The 18,318-nt window shown below is 45.7% G+C and overlaps 1 protein-coding gene across 1 annotated transcript in view; it reads left to right on the top strand.

Annotated features, from left to right (window-relative positions):
• SCIN (scinderin) overlaps positions 1-18,318 on the top strand; it is a 103,404-nt gene that overhangs the window by 54,981 nt on the left and 30,105 nt on the right. The window lies entirely within an intron of this gene.

Here is an 18,318-nt window from a genome sequence, read left to right as displayed (position 1 = left end):
AGCGGGCACTTCAAAGGCCTGCCTGGGAGCCCAGCACCCCTGGCTCAGGAGCTGCTGCTGCCCCAGCTCCACAGTTCGGCACGGTTTTGCCATTGCCCTCCTCCCCCCCGCGCCGGGAGTATAACCCCCCTCGCTATGTTGCTGCATGTCCATATCCAAAGAGAATGTGGATACTTCCCAGAGCACAGAGTCAGAAACAGGAGTTGACCCAGAGAGAGAAGTTACTGATGAACAGATGGAAGTAGACAACAATGTGGGGCTCATTCCAGTGCTAACATGTACGCCAGGCAGAGAGGAATTGTTTCCAAGTCCCAGTGTTTGTAAGGACTTTCAGCAGTTGTACGTGGAACATGAAGGAAAGGAAGAGATGTTGCTGTGCCGGAACAGAGGGGAGCACTGTGGGTGGCAGCCATGTGGGGTGGTAAGTTGTTCTGGTGCAGCTGGGGAGAGCGGGGGAAGCCATGGGGATGCAATGAAGTACATTGCTGTATATTGGGGTGAAGTGGGGTGGGGCAGGCGGTGGAGCAGGAAGTAGCTCTTGCAGCCGGGATGGGGGATAGCAGCGCGGGGTGACTGGAGGCTGTATTCTGTGAGCAGGCTGGCTAAGCCCTGCCTAGATCTGCATTATGTCCAAACAGAGCATTGATGTACACAGAGCTATCGATAGAATCTTGCTGGGAGATGGCGTTGAAGCTTTTCCTGATGAGCTTATTAATTTTCTCATGGAGATTCCATGGCAGGGCTGCCATTTCCCTGCCACCATGGTATGACGCTCTCCCAAACCATTCCTCAGACTATGCTGCCAGAACCAAATGGCACAGAGTTTGGCTGCAAAAGGAGTGGGGAGCCCCCCTGCTTGCATCCAGAAGCTGAGCCCAGGCTTGCCTGCGAACAGTCAGCAGGGATAGGTCAGCCAGAGTAATGGCAGCCTGTGGACAAGTGTAGCAATATTACAAATAGTTGGCATGAACACCTGCTGCACGAGCATGGACTGTACTCTCTTGGGGACCACTGTGACTCTCAAAACTGCTCGACTACCGCCTAAACCTGTAGGTGTTTCTACTCCTTCAGCACCTATGTTTTGCAGTAAAATGTCTTGCCTTAGGGCATGTGCACTGCTGCCTCACCGTAGGCGACCCAGTGCCTATCGCCTGGCTACGCCTCAGTGTAGTCCACTAACCAAGTGAAGACGGGTGAATGAACTCCTTCCTCATATACAGGGCCTGATCGGATAGGTTGCTCGAAAGCACTGGATTCGATCCCATTCAGAATCTAAGAACACGATAGTGCTAGGTTTGCCAGGTGTCCCGTTTTCAACCAGACACTTGGTTGAAAAGGGACCCTGGCAGCTCCAGTCAGCACCACTGATCAGGCTGTTAGAAGATCATATGGCACAGGACTGGCAGGCTCCCTACCTGGCTCTGCGCAGCTCCCAGGAACCTGCTTTTATCTCTGGTTCCTAGATGAAGGGGCAGCCAGCGGGGCTCTGAGCACTGGCTCCACCGCTCCTGTTAGCCAGGAGCCAATCTTGCTATACAGATACTTGAGAGAAATCATTTGATCCAATTAAATTATGACCTAGGATTACGTAACTGTGGGAAACAACTTAGTTGAGATCTCATTAAGCAACCAAGAGATAGGACCTATGAAAACAATGGAAATCACACCAGTTCCTTTTGAGACCACTCGTGTGCACCCAAATGTAAACAAACAGGGATGAAAGGGAACTTAAACTTTCACAGGAATATAAAGACTTTAAAGGATAAGTCACCTTAGCATGCATGAAAGCCAAAGTCTTGGCTGGAGTGCCAGCGCTGGCTTGCCTTGCTTCAGAGTGGGGGAGCCCAAGCCCCGTGGGCTGGCCTGCAGGCCATAGGTTCTCCATCCCTGGTATAGCGTGTCATAGGAATAGAGCCCCAGAATGATGTCACATAGATGCTGTGTTTATTAGCCATCAGTACAGTTTTGTAAATGTCTTACATGCAGAAATTTAAGTGATCCAAAAGATCCAAGGGTACATCTAGACTGCAGGCTTCTTTCAAAAGAAGCTTTTCCGGAAGATGTCTTTTGAAGTGTGGATGCTTTCTTTTGGGAAGAAGTTTTTTCAGAAGTGCATCGAAAAAGCAATCTGCTTTTTTCGAAAGAGAGCATCCACATTCATTGGACTCTCTCTCACATGTAAGTTGTGATTACTGTGGGTGGAGGTCGCCTCTTTCGAAAGAACTCACTCTTCTGAATCCACACATGCCTTTTTCCAAAAGAGCTCTTTCAGAAAAGGTGTTCTTCCTCATAGAATGAGGTTTACCAATGTCGGAAAATCTCCTGCGTTCTTTCGATTTTCTTTCGAAAGAACGTGATTGCAGTGTGGACAAAGTTGAAGTTTTTTTGGAAAAATGACAATTTTTCCAAAAAAACCCTGTAGTTTAGATGCACCCTAAATGTAATGAAACGACCTTGGAAAATAAAATAATCCATAGGAAGGTTATGGTGAATTAGATGAATGCTGTCTTGTTAAAAAGTTATGATTAAAAACAACAAAAATCAAATGAAAATGAAATCCTTAAAATGCATTCAACCAATATTGTAGAATGAATTTCAGTTTAAAAGAACCAGGAAATTCTGAATGTGAAAAATCACCTCAGATTTTCAGATACCTGTAGCAATGTAATATACCATTGAGGTATCAAGTTTTTCTTAAACACTGATGAGATGAAAAAAATACCAGGGCAATTCCTTGTTTGATGCAAATAGGCACAGCCCCTTTGGTTTCACTGGAAAATTGTCTGTTTACACATGCTGAGAACCTGGCCCAACATTTCAACCGCTGGTTACTCAGAATTTTCCTGTATTCTGTGTGTTTAAAGGCAGATCTGTAATGCTAACTGAACACAGCTTTGGATGCCTGAATGATTGATAAATAAGGAAGTAGAAAAGGTTGTTGCATTATATCCTTGGTTGCCCAAATTAACTTTCTGGAAAACAGGGACTTTAGGGTACATACTAGCAGAGGCCTCAGGCCAAAGTAACATTCATAGTGGGAATCCATGTACTTTAAAAAAATAATTGATAGGGTGCTTATGTAGAGTGTATTGCCTTCAGCCCAACAGTAATCTTTCAGGAATATTGTCCAATATGAATCAGACTGGTTTTTAGCATTGTGGGCTGTGCAGAGCTGAACTTCTGGGAGGGATTGTGCCTCATGAGGGAAATTAGGAAGGATTTTTCCTCCAGGTCAGATAAGCCTTGTCCTTGATGGAGGGCTTACTTTCCTCTGCAGTGAAGGGTGTGCTGAGATCATTTACATATATCTCACTTAATAATTTCCCTGGTACTGCATGAGCCTTGGACACTGGTGTACCTCAGTCCCTCCTGTTCTGTGCCTGTGGCACACAATAGTTGAGTCTTCCTGAGGTGTGTAATCCTGTTATAATTTGATCTAATGCCGATTGTTGCTTGTTGAGCTTAGTATGTGGGTGCTGGTGGTCTGTGATGCACAGCTTTAAAAACTGTCTGTGTCTTACTGGTGCTGTGCTGCAAACACTTTAATGATAGGTCCCTCAAGCAGTTTTCTCCTCAGTTGAGGATACAAGTGACATTCCTGGGTAGAATGCTCTAGTGCTTCCTTGCCAAATCCTTCAGTCAATCTACTGATTCAGCCATCTCCATCCTCTGTTTATTGTGCTTCCCCTTTCTCATGGAGAAGGTTGCTCCTGGGAACTCTTCCTCACAACAGTAGTGGCAGGCAAATGTCCATACCTGGATTGGGCAAACTTTTTGGCCTAAGGGCTACACTTTGTTAAGGAAATTGTATGGCAGGCCATGAATGCTCACAGAATACGGGATTGGGATGTGGGAGGATGCTCCAGGCTGGAATCAAAGAGCTCAGTGGGTGTGATTGGGATCAGGCTGGGGCAAAAGGGTTTGAATATGAGGGTGGGGGGAGAGCTCTAGATGGAGATGTGGGCTCTGGGATTGGGCTGGGATGAAGAGTTTAGGGTGCAGGAGGGTGCTCTGGGCTGGGTTCAGAGGAGGGAGCAGGATAAGGACTGGGGCATGCCTAGGGAAGTTGTAGATCTCCATCACTGGAGATATTTAAGAGCAGGTTAGGCACCTATCCGGGGTGATTTAGACAGTGCTTGGTGCTGCCATGAGGGCAGGGGACTGGACTCAATGCCCTCTCGAGGTCCCTTCCAGTTCTAGTGTTCTAGTGGTGTAAGGATTCAGGGAGGACCGGGGTGCAGGCTCTGGGTGAAGCTTTATCTCAAGCAGCTCCCAGAAGCAGCAGCACCTCCTCTGTCCAGCTCCTGTGCACTGCCCCATCTGCAGATGTCACCCCCGCACAGCACGTTGGCTGCAGTTCCCAGCCAGTTGGAGCTGCAGAACCAGCGCTGCTTCCAGGAGCCACACAGAACCATGGCATGCGTGAAGTGGGGCAGACCTCCAACTCCCTTCCACGGTCAGAGCTGGAGGGTCAGATAAAGGTCTGATGGCTAGACGTAGCCTATGGGCCATAGCTTTCCTGCCCCAATCCAGGAGCTTTGCTGGCAGCATGATTGTTATTTTTATTGTGGTAACATTTAGGGCCCCAGTCATGGACATTGATCCCATTGTGCTGGGTGCTGTTCAAATGGAGAGGGGGAAAAAAGAGTCCCTGCTCCAAAGATGTCTCATAGTTTATGAAGTGTGAAGCCTAGCACAAGCCCAGGGTTTCAAAAGGTAGAGCCTAAAGCTAGGGGCCTACAGACATAGCTTGGTTTTCAGAGGTGTGAGGTGCCCATGTCTTGTTTGGCGTAATGGGGAGCATTAGGCCACTCTGATTAGAACCCTAAAGTTAGCCAGCTAAAATATGAACATGTTGGCTGCAAATGTCAGTGAGTCAGGGCATTCTCCAAACATGAACTGCTAAAGTCTCTCCATGCCCTGGGGAAGTACACTTACAATAATACACCCTTTTATTTTTCCAGTAACATAACATGTTTCTGTCCAAGGCCCTAGCTGCACTTTACTAATGTGTAAACAGATACCTACATTGATCAAATGATTTGCCCAAGGTCTCTCAGACTCTTATTCTAACCACTTAGATTCATTCACTAAAAGAAATCATGACTAAAGTCTCCTATATGTCAAAGTTGAAAATTTTCTGCTTAAAAATCTCTCCTCTGAAGTCCTCATTCAAACCAAACACATTGACCAGGTGGTATAAATTAACATTGCTCCATTGAAACCAATGGAGCTATACTGATATACAAAGTCAGGGGGAGATTTGCCTGAGTAGGGAAGATTAGATTAGATGACAAGTACAATGTCTTTTGTAATGATGTATTATTATGCATAACGTTAGGCCAGATTATTCACACTTGGGTCCATAAGGTTACACACGTAAACATAAGTGAACTCAGTGGGAGCTGTGGGTGCCGATTACATCTGAAAAATAGCCCAAAGCTCTTAATGCTAGTGCCTGCATATGAATTTGGGTGCTTAACTTTAGGCATTCCCTCTGAAAATCTTTAGGCACAGGATATCATTACAGTACGTGATATTCATGCTGTACTTTATGAAGAGCTCTAAGAGTACATCTACACTGCATGCTTATTTTGAAATAAGCTATTTCAGAGTATTTCTTCAAGAATAACTTATTTCAAAATAGCACGTCTACACCACAGGCAAGCCACAAAATTAGGTCAAGGCAGGCTCCCCTAATGTGGACGTACTACCTTGATTTAGAGCCCCAAGAGGCACTGGAAAGTAATTACTTTGAATGGTCCTGAGGAGGAGCTATTTCAAAATAGCAGCAGTGGAGCATCCACACTACTGCTATTCTGAAATAGCTATTTCGGAATAAGCATTATTCCTCATGGAATGAGGTTTATAGATTTCAAGATAAACTGTTTACACATCCAAATTGCTGTGAAGAGGCTCACAGTGTTATTTCAAAATAACATCAGTTATTTTGAGATAACTGTGCTGTGTAGGGTGCACCCTAAGATACATGGTTGCAAAACCTGTAATTGCATATGCCAGAAGAGCTAAGGTAGCTGCTTTCTGAAGTAATTATACATTTCTGGAAGTACTTCTTAGAGTGTGCCTTGCTCACATTCATGCAGGTAAGAAAACCACTCATCTTTGCTATGAGGTTTCCTAGGCAGCAACCAGAATGCTCACAAGGCTGTCCTGTTAGTTATAAGTACTTCCCCAAACCGTATAATTACAGATTAGAAAACTAATGGAAATGGTAATGTTTTTCCTCTACAATATTACAGCTCTGTTGATTAAGAAAAGCTATTATAATTCACAGATAAATAAGGAAGGGCTACAGAAATAGTGCTGTTTGCTGTCATTTCCTTGGGTATCTCATCCTGTTGATATTTTCATGGGGGGGAACCTAGGAGAGGAATGGATGCGGTTTCCTCCCTCATGCAGTTCAGCCTACCCCCACCAGAACCCAAAGAATCCCGAAGATCCATGCAATGCCTCACATGGAGACCTTTCATTTTTTGCGCTAGCCCAGACCCCCCAGCTTTCCCTCTAATCTCCTGATGACATGCTTCCAATTGGAGCCATACCATTGGGGCTTCCCCTGACCAATACTGCTTTGAGGACCCCCCCTTACATGGACGTACTCTGCTATAGAGGGGTCACTGGAAAAGCTTATTTATCCTGCAGCTGTATTAACTTTCCCTAGTAGTCGTCCTATCTCCATATTGTCCATGCTCAAGTAGTCCATACCACTGCCTTCCCCACTTCCGCTCTCTCCCCGCTCGTACATTGCCCAAATCCTAACAACCCAACCTGTGTCCCCACAAAAGAGTCCTCCGTGAGATCCTCAGAAGGGTGTCAGTTCCATGGTGACATATAACCTTTCACTTCTGCAGAAATGGAAAAGGAGATCAGTATAAAGGCCTCTTCATATGCTCTCATATAATTTATCAGGAGCCTGACTCATGAACCCATAAAGGTACAGAAATATGTAAATACAATCATTGTAAACCAGCAGAACATCAAGGAGCAGATTCCCTGCTGTATAACTCAATCGACTTTAATATCTGTAGCCCTAAATGCCAGGACTTCACCCTGCTAACCTTTCAAACTTAAGCCCCAGTCCTGCAGATACTTATACATGTGCCTAACTTCACACACTGGAAATAGATCCCCTGAAGGCAGTGGGGCTACTCTGTACATACAGGTAAGCAGCTTTTGTGAGTCTATGCATGATCCAGCCCTACATTCAAGCATGGCATAAAAGAAAAAGGTAACAATGAGAGTAGGGCGGGGTGAAGGCTAGGAGTTATGGTAATAAAGATACGTACTACAACTACATATGGTGCTGGGGGTGTTCAAATAGACATACACATGCTAGACAGACAGCAGCAAGAAGTGGCACAGGCTAGCTATCCTGAGTATACACCCACTTGAACTCTGTGCTTAGAGCAGCTATTCCATACTATCACCCACTGCTCCTTGTGCTACTGCAGCTCAACTACTATTTTTAGTTCAGTAGCCTGATGAGAGCTAGCCTGAGTATCAGGGCCGGACTAAAGGGTGGGCTAGCTGGGCAGCTGTCCAGGGCACCAACCTGTGGGAGGCGCCCAGCTCCCACTGGGCTGTAGTGACCACTCGGGGCGGGGGCTGTGTTAACCCCTGCAGCACCGGCCAGCAGCACCCTTCCCCCCACGGCTGCAGGGCCCTGCACGGCCAGGCGCAGCCTTCCCCGGGCTACGCGCCATCGACAGTGGCTAACACAAAGCCTTGGAAAAATCCTACCTGTATTGCTGTTGTAAAATACAGTTTGTAAATGCTTATAGAGCTGGGAATTTCCCCTATATTGTGTAATGTTTCACTGTTTTGAGGCCTAGTTCTGGTCCCATTGACATCAATGGCAAAACTGTTGCCTTTAATCTGCACATGAATCAGGTTCATATTGTAGTCCTCAGGCCAAGGAAGCTAACGATCCAAACCACAGATGAAATCTGGTGATGAATCCCAACCATGTGCCTCCTGGGGCATGTTGTGCATATGCTATGAAGAAGAATCACATGACCAGGCCCCAGGGTCTTGCTTTGAAGGATTTAACAAACCATTCTGAAATACGCAGCCATTTTTGAATCAAGGGTGGGGAACCTAATGCCCAGGAGCTGGATCCAGCCCCTGAGATTCAGGGCTCCCCCATCCCATACTAGGGAGCCTGCACTGGTGCTGCAGCCTCCTCTTCCCCCTCTCCCTTCCCCCCCCCTCCCCACTGCCTTCATGGGGCTGGAGTACACAAAATTTACTTGCTGGGTCTCCACTAGGCTCTGGTGTGCGGGGAAATGCTGGGAGTGTCTTTGTCCTTCTCAGTTGGGGGCCAAGTCAGTCAGGATTGGGGTTTTTTGTGTTTGCAGCCCCCGACTGATTTTTTTTCTGTGGGTTAGTGGCCCCTGGCCCAAAAAAGATTCCCCACCTCTGCTAGACTTGACTGTATTGTTAGAAGCATAAGCCTTGACCACCATAAAGACATACAGAGCTTCTTAGGAGCAAATGCATGTCTTTCATGCGAGATACAGCATGAATTTCAATATAAAAAGGAGACCCTACTTCCAAAAAATCTTTTTAAAAAATCCCTTTCTGACCTCTTTCATGCTCCATAAAGAAGCTGAAAAGGTTGCAAGAGGTAGGTGGCCTCCAGAGGCTTTTTTTTTAAAAGAAAAAAAAAAACTATTAGAAGGACATTCAAAATCTTCCAGAAGCCACTGCTTCAGAGAACTGCACCAGGAATTTTAGCTAGGTCAGCAATATTTAGACTTCAGAGGCATAGCTGAGTTAGTCTGTAACAGGAATTTAAAAAAAAAAAAAAAACAATAGGCTAATAGCACCTTAAAGACTAACAAAACATGTAGATGGTATCATGAGCTTTCGTGGGCACAGCCCACTTCTTCAGATGAATATTTAGACTGAGGTGCATGAGCTCCAAATTGCTCTTTAATGTGTCTCCTGCAGCTCTTTGTAGCACATGATTTTATAACACTATGCAATTTAATTATTAATCAACCAGGATGCTTTTATTCTGTTCTAAATCAATAGTAATGGGAAAATAATTATTATAGTAATCAAATAACAATACTTGGTCTGTCATTTCAGAGATGTGTGCATCTGTCTGTCTGTCTGCAAGTCCATTTGTTCAAGAACTCTTCCTAAATGGAAAGAGCTAGGACTACTAAATTTGGTATGCAGCTTCCTCTTCTCCTAATTTAAAGCAAGGTCGGGATTTGGTTTTGCCAGGACAACTGAAAGAGCCGGGACATGTAGCACTATAGTAAATGAAACCATGAATTCACACTGCTGTAGCTCTTTTGGGTAGGGCTGTCAATTGACCTGTGTTAATGCCTGTGATTAATGCAGGACAGGATTAACGCATTATTTTTTAACAAGTTAATCGCAGGCGTTAATGCTGCGTTGCTCCTTTGAAGTGCCGCTCCGGTGCTTCAAAGGGGCAGTGCTAGTGGAGCCAGGGATCAGCTGAAGTCCCTGGCTCCACTGTTCCAAAGTCCCTTTGAAGCACCAGAGTGGCACTTCAAAGGGAGTTTGCAACATGGAGCTGGGGATCAGCTGGAGTGACTAGCTGATCCCAGGCTCCTGATGCGCTGCCCCTCCGAAATGCTGCGATGGTGCTTCCAAGGGGCAACACTGCATTTCAGCGTTTCAAAGGGGAGGCGCATGCAGCTCTACTTTTAGGTAATGTTAATTGCTAATTTTGCTCCTGAATCATTGAGGTCTGAGTATCACTAAACTAGGGACTCAGCGTGCATCTACACAGCACCCTAAATTCGAAATAAGATACACAATTTGCGCTATGCAAATTACATATCTTATTTTGATTATATTTCAGAATAGCTTATTTCAGAATTTGGCATGTCTACACAGTGCCAAATTTTAAAATAATGTGCTATTGCGACACATCCCTTAACCCTTGTGGAATGAGGGTTACAGGGATGCCAAAATACTGCGCCTGTTATTTTGAAATAACAGGCGCGTTTAAAAGATGTGAGGGGTAGCTATTTCGGGATACCAGAGGCATCCCGAAATAGCCCCTCTGTCTAGAAGTACCCTCAGTGGGCTGTTCAGCTGCAATGATCCACGCTTGTGCTCTAGTGTATGAGGAGCAAAACTGCATCCATAACCCACTAGGTCCCTAATATTCCAGGACCGATATAGCTACAGCAATACTTCCCATAACACCATAACAGATGCAGTCTAAGAAAGGTTGTAAAAGAAGTTGGCAGGAGTCTATCATGCCTCATGCTCATCTATGGACTAAGGTATTTTGTCTTACTGATGTAATGCTGGAAGAGCCACGGTGCTAAAATGCATAGAAAATACACAACAATGAGATAGTAACCACACTAAAGGGGTTGAGAGAAGGCTGCATTTCGTATAGTGTGGCTTGCTTCTTGTAAGTCAGAGACCTCTTGGGACCAGTAACAGAGGTCACAAAGATGCATAAGGGTTACTGGAGCAAAATGCAGGACAATGTAGCACTTTAGAGACTAACAAGATGGTTTATTAGATGATGAGCTTTCGTTGGCCAGACGAGGAAGTGGGTCTGGCCCACGAAAGCTCATCATCTAATAAACCATCTTGTTAGTCTCTAAAGTGCTACATTGTCCTGCATTTTGCTTCAGCTACCCCAGACTAACACGGCTACATCTCTATCACTATTCTACAAGGGTTACTGGGATTCCCTTGATCTGTTCACCAGAGTGTCATGTAAGGTCTTTAATGGAAGCCTGTGTCACAGAGGTCATTATAATCATTGTGAGATGTGTATATACAATAAGGAAGGAGTGTTTTATATACACATGTACTGAAAAGTATAATATTCAGGTCTGTGAGTTAAGGCAGGTCACCAGAAGGTGATCTTCATACTCATGTCAGGGAATGGATAATGGGCTGGATACTGCAAAGGGAGGTTTAGAAGGTTTGATGTGAGCCTGTTAGTAACCAGTACAGTGAGATCATAGCCTGTGGAGGTCTGGAAGATAGTGCTGTGACCATTGGTGGGGAAGGGCAATTTCCTGCTCCACTGAAAATTACCATGAGCTCTGTTCTCTTGTATACAATTTTTTGAACTTTCCTTGCAGTTCTGAGCAAATAATCACAAAGAGGGTGGGGAAAATGTTTTACAATCTGAAACCTTCATTTATTTCTTGTGCTGTTCAGCTTTCTCCTCTTAGCAACTCTAATGTACCACCCCGACTATGAGCTATTGCCCACTGTAGCATCTCATGTTGACATTAATGCTGAACATAAATATTTGCTTTTGCAGTGTAGATTAGCTGGGACAGTGTATGCTGTAAAATCTGAGTGCCAGAAGAAAACTTTCTTCCGTGAGAATTTAAATAGAATTCAGGCATGCCAAAGGAGTTCCTAGGTATGGCTATTTGCATAGCAGAGAGAAACAAAGGAAACTAGATACACATACGAAAATGTCAGAGGTGTTTCCCCTCCTCCCCTGCACAAGGGCTTTTGGTTTATTATCTGTGCAAGATCAAGCTATTTTTAAGTGGCTAGAGGAAATTTTTTCAAAAGTACCTATATTCCATTTTTCTTTGAGGATGTCCCTGAGGGTTCGCCACTGTGGGTGCCGGGCTTGCCCCGGCGCTGCAGAACGGAGACCTGTTGTTAGCAGTCTTCGGCCGGGCTGCGCATGAACCACTGTGCTTGCAGCGTTCGTGCTCTTTTCCTGCACGCGGTCCAGCCAACCGCCAGTTTCTCCAGACCGCCTCAGGCTGCAGATGGATAGAAACCGTGCTCTTCGCCTCAACCTCTTTTGTGAGACTATATGTCCTCGAATCACTTTGTAAATTGCCCTAACTTGGTTTCCCTTCCTCCTTCGTTCATTCATTCCCCCTTAAAAAAAAAAAAAAAAAGAGAGAAAAGAAATAAACAAAGAGAAAGGGAAATGGAATGACTCTTGCTCCCTATTGACACCCCAGTAAAAACGCCGGCATGCCATCATCCCCGGGTTTTAAGAAATGTGACACTTGCTGGGAGGCAATGCCAGCCTCCGATGGACATGCGGACTGCATAAAATGTCTTGAAGTCCCACGTTCCCCAGAAGTGCTCCTACAGCACTAAGCTCATGGCTAGGACTCAAAAAGATAGGGAGGGACTCCTGAGAATGCTCCTCTTCGACAAAGCCCTCCAGCCGCAGCGTCAGTTATCTGCCACAGAGGAACAGCCCCCCAAACGGCGGGCTTCATCTCCCACCATGGCCGCGTCAAAAAGACACAGGCTCTCCCCCACAGGATCCCTGCCTGCTGCCATCCAGGGCAGGGTGAGCCAGGGAGACAGACCTGGGACCTCCAGCACCACTAAGCTGCGTCCCAAACCAACAGCTTCACTGAAGCCCAGGCAGCTGGAACAGCCAGCACGCACCGCAGCACTGAGGGTAGCATCGGCACCAACCACCGAGCTGCCAATGAGAGCCTCCTCAGAGCCGAACACAATGACACCAGCAGTGGCACCGTTTCCAGAGCAACACACAGTGCCGGAGCAAGCGGCGCTGGCACGAGTGCAGCATACCATCTCGGCACTGACTGTTACAGTGCCTGAGTCATCGGCACCGGGGAATGAGGCTCCCGCCAGATCTATAGCTCGCGCTTCCAGATCAGAAGTGGGCAGCCCAGCCCCCTTGACTCCTCAGCTCCATAGCCGGTCTCGTTCCCTTGTCTTCTCCCTGGTACTGGCACCCTCTCCTCCGGCACCACACTCTCCATTTTATTATGGTAGCTGCCGCAGGTCTCCACGCTCTCCTGCCAGACTGCCATTACCATTCCTGGCAGCTCAGCCTCATTCTCAAAGACATCATTACCGCGGGTCATCTATTTCTCCTGCCTCCTCCAGAGCGTCATACGGCCGTTCTCACTCAGCGTATTCTCCACGTCATCATGCGCATCGCTCACACTCTTAATGTCCAGAGAGACGCTCACCGCTGGACAGGCTATACCCTCGCAATAACTATTACACCTGTTACTCCCGCAGCAGGTACTCTTACTGCTCACGTTCTGCGTATGACTACGCCTCTTCCAGACCTTCCCCAGCTCCTGCCCCCTCCATTCCTCCGGAACATGTGACCTCGCCTTGTCAACTTCCGTCGGAACCCGACCATGTGCCTTTCTCTGAACAGCCGATCGAGGTCTCCCCAGCAGTCTCCTCTCCACCGGATGAAGCGGTCATCCCTGGCGAGGTCTCTATGCCTGATGACCTTTGAGTGAGTAGCCATCATTCAGGAGATACTGCTGCAGGAACTCAAGGACAAGCAGCACAAACTTTTTAGAAACCTTCAGCCGCAGCACAGATCGCGCCTCCCCATTCCTTTGAACGAGGGTATTTTAGAGATTGCTGACGAAATATGGCATGCCCCGGCATTGGCACTCCCGACTAACAAGAGGGACGATAGAAAATATTTCGTTCCCATGAAGAGGATGGAGTTCCTTTTCACCCATTCTCAACTTAACTCCCTTTTTGTGGATGCAGCCCAACAGAGGGCTAAGATTCCGCAATTCAAACACCAAACCTCCGATGAAGAGATGAAGAGACTGGGTCTTTTGGGCAGGAAAGTCTACACATCTGCAACCCTATTACTCAGAATTGCTAACTATACGGCGCACCGCTCCAATTACACCTTTTACACCTTCTCACGTTTGACTTCACTGATAGACCACTTACCTGACTCAAAGTCTATACTGAAATCGGTCATCCAGGAGGGCTACACATCAGCAAGAACATCCCTCCAAATGGCATTGGTGGAGGGAGCTTCCATCTTCGCTCATCCCACCACAAAGAAATTCCTCAAGGGCCTCACTAATTTAAGCCCACCATGAGACCCAATCCCACCATCATGGAACCTGGATGTGGTCCTCCCACGACACTTTTGCTAGACACTATTCTTTATCACTGGGCACTCGCTCGGACAGTGAAGTGGCGAATGCGGTGTTCTCCACAGCAGATAATTAGGGACTCCATGCTTCCCTCCTTCCATTCTGACGGCTACTGCTACGCAGTCATCCACAATGGAGCACCCGCGGGGACATCCTTGAAGAAGAAAGCGAAGTTACTCACCTTGGTGCAGTAACTGTCGTTCTTCGAGATGGTGTCCCCGCAGGTGCTCTACTAGCCGCCCTCCTCCCCGCTTCGGAGTCCGCTTTTCTTTGTGTCTTACAGACTCTGAGTCGGTCTCGAGGAACTAGCGGTTGGATGGACCGTGCACAGGAAAATAGCGCGAACACTGCAAGCACAGGGGCGCATGCATAGCCCGGTCGAAGACTGCTTACAACAAGTCTCTGTTCTGCGGCGCTGGGGCAAGCCCAGCACCCACAGTGGAGCACCTGCGGGGACACCATCTTGAAGAACAACAGTTACTGCACCAAGGTGAGTAATTTCGCTTTTTTGAATGTGTCTCAAGGCCAGTTTTTAAAAAGGTATATTTAGGTGCTTAAAGACACTGGGGTTTTTAGATGTGCCAAGATGCACAGCTGCCTATTTTCAAGTGTCTTCATGCCTGTTTAAGCATATAAATACCTTTAAAAATCTTTTGCTAAGTCACCTCTGAAGTGGGACTTGGGATCCTAAGCTTCCTTACCTTGAACCTGCCTCTATTTCTCCAAGGGCGTGAATCTGTTTGCGGTCCTGAGCATTGTAGATTTCTCAGGGGGTAACCAATCAAATATTTATTCTGCTATTGGTGAATTGACCATCCAGTGTCAAAAGAGGTGTTTGCTGGTATCTGACCATTCCCCTGCTGGGTTTGTGCTAGTGCCTGAGAACCAGACAGTGAGAGTGACTGTGCACTGTAAGTCACTGCAGCAGCACAGCCCTACAGCCACTCAATCCAGTCATCCTTTGGGCAGTAAGGGATGGCAGCAGCACTAGTGGCTGCATTTGGGGATGCTGCCTGACAGGGGGGGAGGTAGTTGGGAGAAAAAAGGCTTCTATTCTGCAGGCCCTATCAGAGGGGGTCCAGGAAGGCCATTTGGCCCAGGCCTCAGGAGACCAAGGGGCCTCAAATGTTGACATTTTCTACCACGTCATTCCCATTTATTATACACCTTGCAGTTATAACCAAGACAACAAAAGAAGCTATATATACCTTCAAAAAAAGTATTTAAATCATCATGGGACTTTGGACCTTTGCCAATTTTTCAGTTACATCTGAGTTTTCATCTGCATGACTGGAGTAGCTTCTGTGATTAGTGATTCTACATTATGAAACACTGTTTACAGCCTTGGCATACTTTAAAGGTTTTGAAAGTCATAATTGATTCTGTTACTGTAAAGTGATTTTGCTTGGTCTGAGGGTGAGTTTGACCTTTAAATTAGTTATCTCACGCAGAGGAGATTTTTGTATTCCTGATTTTTCTTGTATGTCTTCGTGTACAATAACCACATCCGGCTCAGCTGTAAGCTAACAGAGCAGCACTAGCTGACAGTTCAATTGAAAACATACTCCTGAGTGAAATAAACACAAAAACTGATAACTGGAAAAAAATCCTTGAGCACATATTGAATGTCATTCTTTTTCTTTCTGAATGGGGTTGGCTTTCTTTGGTTCCAGTCAAACTATCGGTGATCTTACAAATGGAAACTTTCTTGGTATACTTGAGCTTCTTGGCAAGTATGACCCACTTTTATTAGGCCAGGTTAAGCATGTTTGTGAATCACAAGAAAGCAGAAAATGCATGTAAGTCTATTTTCTGTCTATCAGAATACAAAACAAGTTTATTGAGCTGTGTGGGACATTTGTGCAAGCAACAATTCCTGAAGAGATATGACATGTAAAGTACTTTTCAATTATTATTGATGCAACTCCAGACTGTTCTCATATTGAACAACCGTGGTTGTCTTTTCTTTATGTTAAAATTGCAGGAAGTTCAAAGGTTTCAGTTGAAGAATGATTCGTGTTGTTCTATAATTTCACAGAAAAAAACTGGAAAAAAACAAACAAACAAACTTGTACCAGCCAGTCAAAAGGCATCATTTTGGGAAAGAAGCTCCCATCATGCTGCACACATGTATTTATGCAAACACATTTGGTTCCTAAAGCCTTTCCCCCCAGCTCATTATTTAATGTAGGAGGAGAGCTCATCTGACTCTGCTCACATGCTGTTAGGCCCTGGTTAGCACTTGTTATGCACAGCTCCTCTTTGAATTGGATGTTTGCAATGGTGCTGACACGCTTTGCACAGTCTGTAGATTAAGGGCAGCTGCTTGGTGCCATTTTAGCTCCTAAGTCACTAACAGTTATAAAGCTAGCATGGGGGTGGGCAAATTCCAGCTCACAGGCTAGATCCAGTCCATAGGATTAGCCCCTGGTGGGCTCCTACCTCTGTTTATCTTTGCTTCAGCAGGTATCGAATGATCGCAGCTCTCATTGGCCATGAATCACCATTCATGGCCAATGTGAGCAGCAACGATGTGGGGTCCCTATCCACCCTGTCGCTTCCCACCGCCCACATTGGCTGCAAATGGTGATCTGTAGCCAATGAGAGCTGCGATCATCTGATACCTGCAGAGGTGCAGGTAAACATAGTGGTGGTAGCCTGTCAAGAACTTAACGCTGGCAGGCTGCCATTTTTTTATTACCCACCCCTGCTGCTACAGATAGTTCCCATCTTTGTGACCAGATGAAAATCTGCTTTAACCATACTACAGGCAACCACATTGCAGCCACGTCTCTCAGTACAGTTGGGTTTGTATCTTAATCGAACCATCGTTGTGTTCAGGCCCACCAACCAGGGTGGAGGTAGAGACCAAGAAGGCATAAGTCATGGGCCCTTTAAATCAGTGACAGAACACTGGGCAGCACTGAAGGACTGACTGGGCAGAGGGGTGCGGTCTGGGCAGTGCTGAGGGCTGGCTACCCCAGTTCTACCCCTTCTGCTCAAGGCCCTGCCCTTCCTGGGAGCACAAAGCTGCCCTCCCACACCTTGCCATGGGACCTGGCAATTCTGTCAGCCCCTTGGTTGTGTTTGTTGCAAACTCTTAGTATATCAGGAGGCTATTGCATAGCTGGTGATATATCCCATATCTACTTATAAAAAGAAATGTGCCTGCTGCCAGGTTGTTGTCTGACTTTTCTGTAAAAAAGCCAATAGGGCTTTGGATGGTTCTAACTTTAAGTGAAAGTGCACAATGAGGAGCATTTTCAAAGCATTTCTTCTGGTTGTTGTCGTATATTCTCATTGATTATAATGTATCGTTCAGCTACGTGACCTGTACACCAAAATTTACTCCAGTTTACCTGAAATATTAAATCTGCAGTAGTAAATTTGTAGAGTAAACACTGTTGTTACCTGTTGAAATGCTAATGGATACACATCTCTCAAAGGCTGAGAACTTTGATTTCTTGGGGTTTAACCAGTTTGATTGAAGTAGAGGTAAACCTGGGACAGTCACGTCCAGCTTGCATAATATTGCCGAGCTAGAAAACCAAACAGATGGCTCATGATATTTATTACATATTTATGGTATTTTTCCTCCAAACTCTTTGCAACTGTGCGCTTTGTGCTGCATCCCTGTAATCAAATATTTACAATGTTTTAGCATGGCTCAATGCAAATCTACTGTCAACAGAAATGTTTTTACTGACCTTATATCTGATTTTAATAGTTTATTATCACATATTGAGCCAGATCCTGGTGCCCTTACTCATACAAGGATCCCATTGCAATTATTTGCCTAAGTAAAGCTTACTGGATGTGGTCATGTGTGAATCAAAAAGAGAAAAATCTTATTAAAATGAGAGTTATTAGGAAGAGAGCCTAATAGTCAAAAAGCCAGTTAAAACCTGTAGTGTAGCCATGCTGGGCTCGGGATATGAGAGAAACAAAGTCGGTGAAGTAATATCTTTTACTGGACCAACTTATGTTGGTGGAAGGTACGAGCTTTTGAACTTCACAGGACTCTTCAAGAGGACTGTTGAACCTTCCAAAGCGTGTACCTTCCACCAACATAAGTTGGTCCAGTAAAAAATATTACTTCACAACTTCGTTTCTCTCATATCTTGAGCCCAGCATGGCTACAATAATCTCAGACCCAAAGAAGAGTTCTGGGAAGCTTGAAAACTTGCTTCTTCCGCCAAGGGAAGTGTTGGTACAATAAAAGTCATTATGTCACCTGCCTTTTTTTTCTTTGAGTACCTGGACTATTAATGAAGTGTTGTGAATTTGTTTGAATAATAAGTGGATATCTGTTCTTTAGTATCCAAACATCATGGTATCCTGAGTGTCTGGTGATTCCAAAATATGAATGACCAAAACTGGAATGTAGGGAAATAAACAGAAA

This window comes from Pelodiscus sinensis, chromosome 2 (genome assembly GCF_049634645.1).
Source record: "Pelodiscus sinensis isolate JC-2024 chromosome 2, ASM4963464v1, whole genome shotgun sequence".
In the NCBI taxonomy this organism is placed as follows: Eukaryota; Metazoa; Chordata; order Testudines; family Trionychidae; genus Pelodiscus; species Pelodiscus sinensis.
This window is presented reverse-complemented; position numbering and strand designations above follow the sequence as displayed.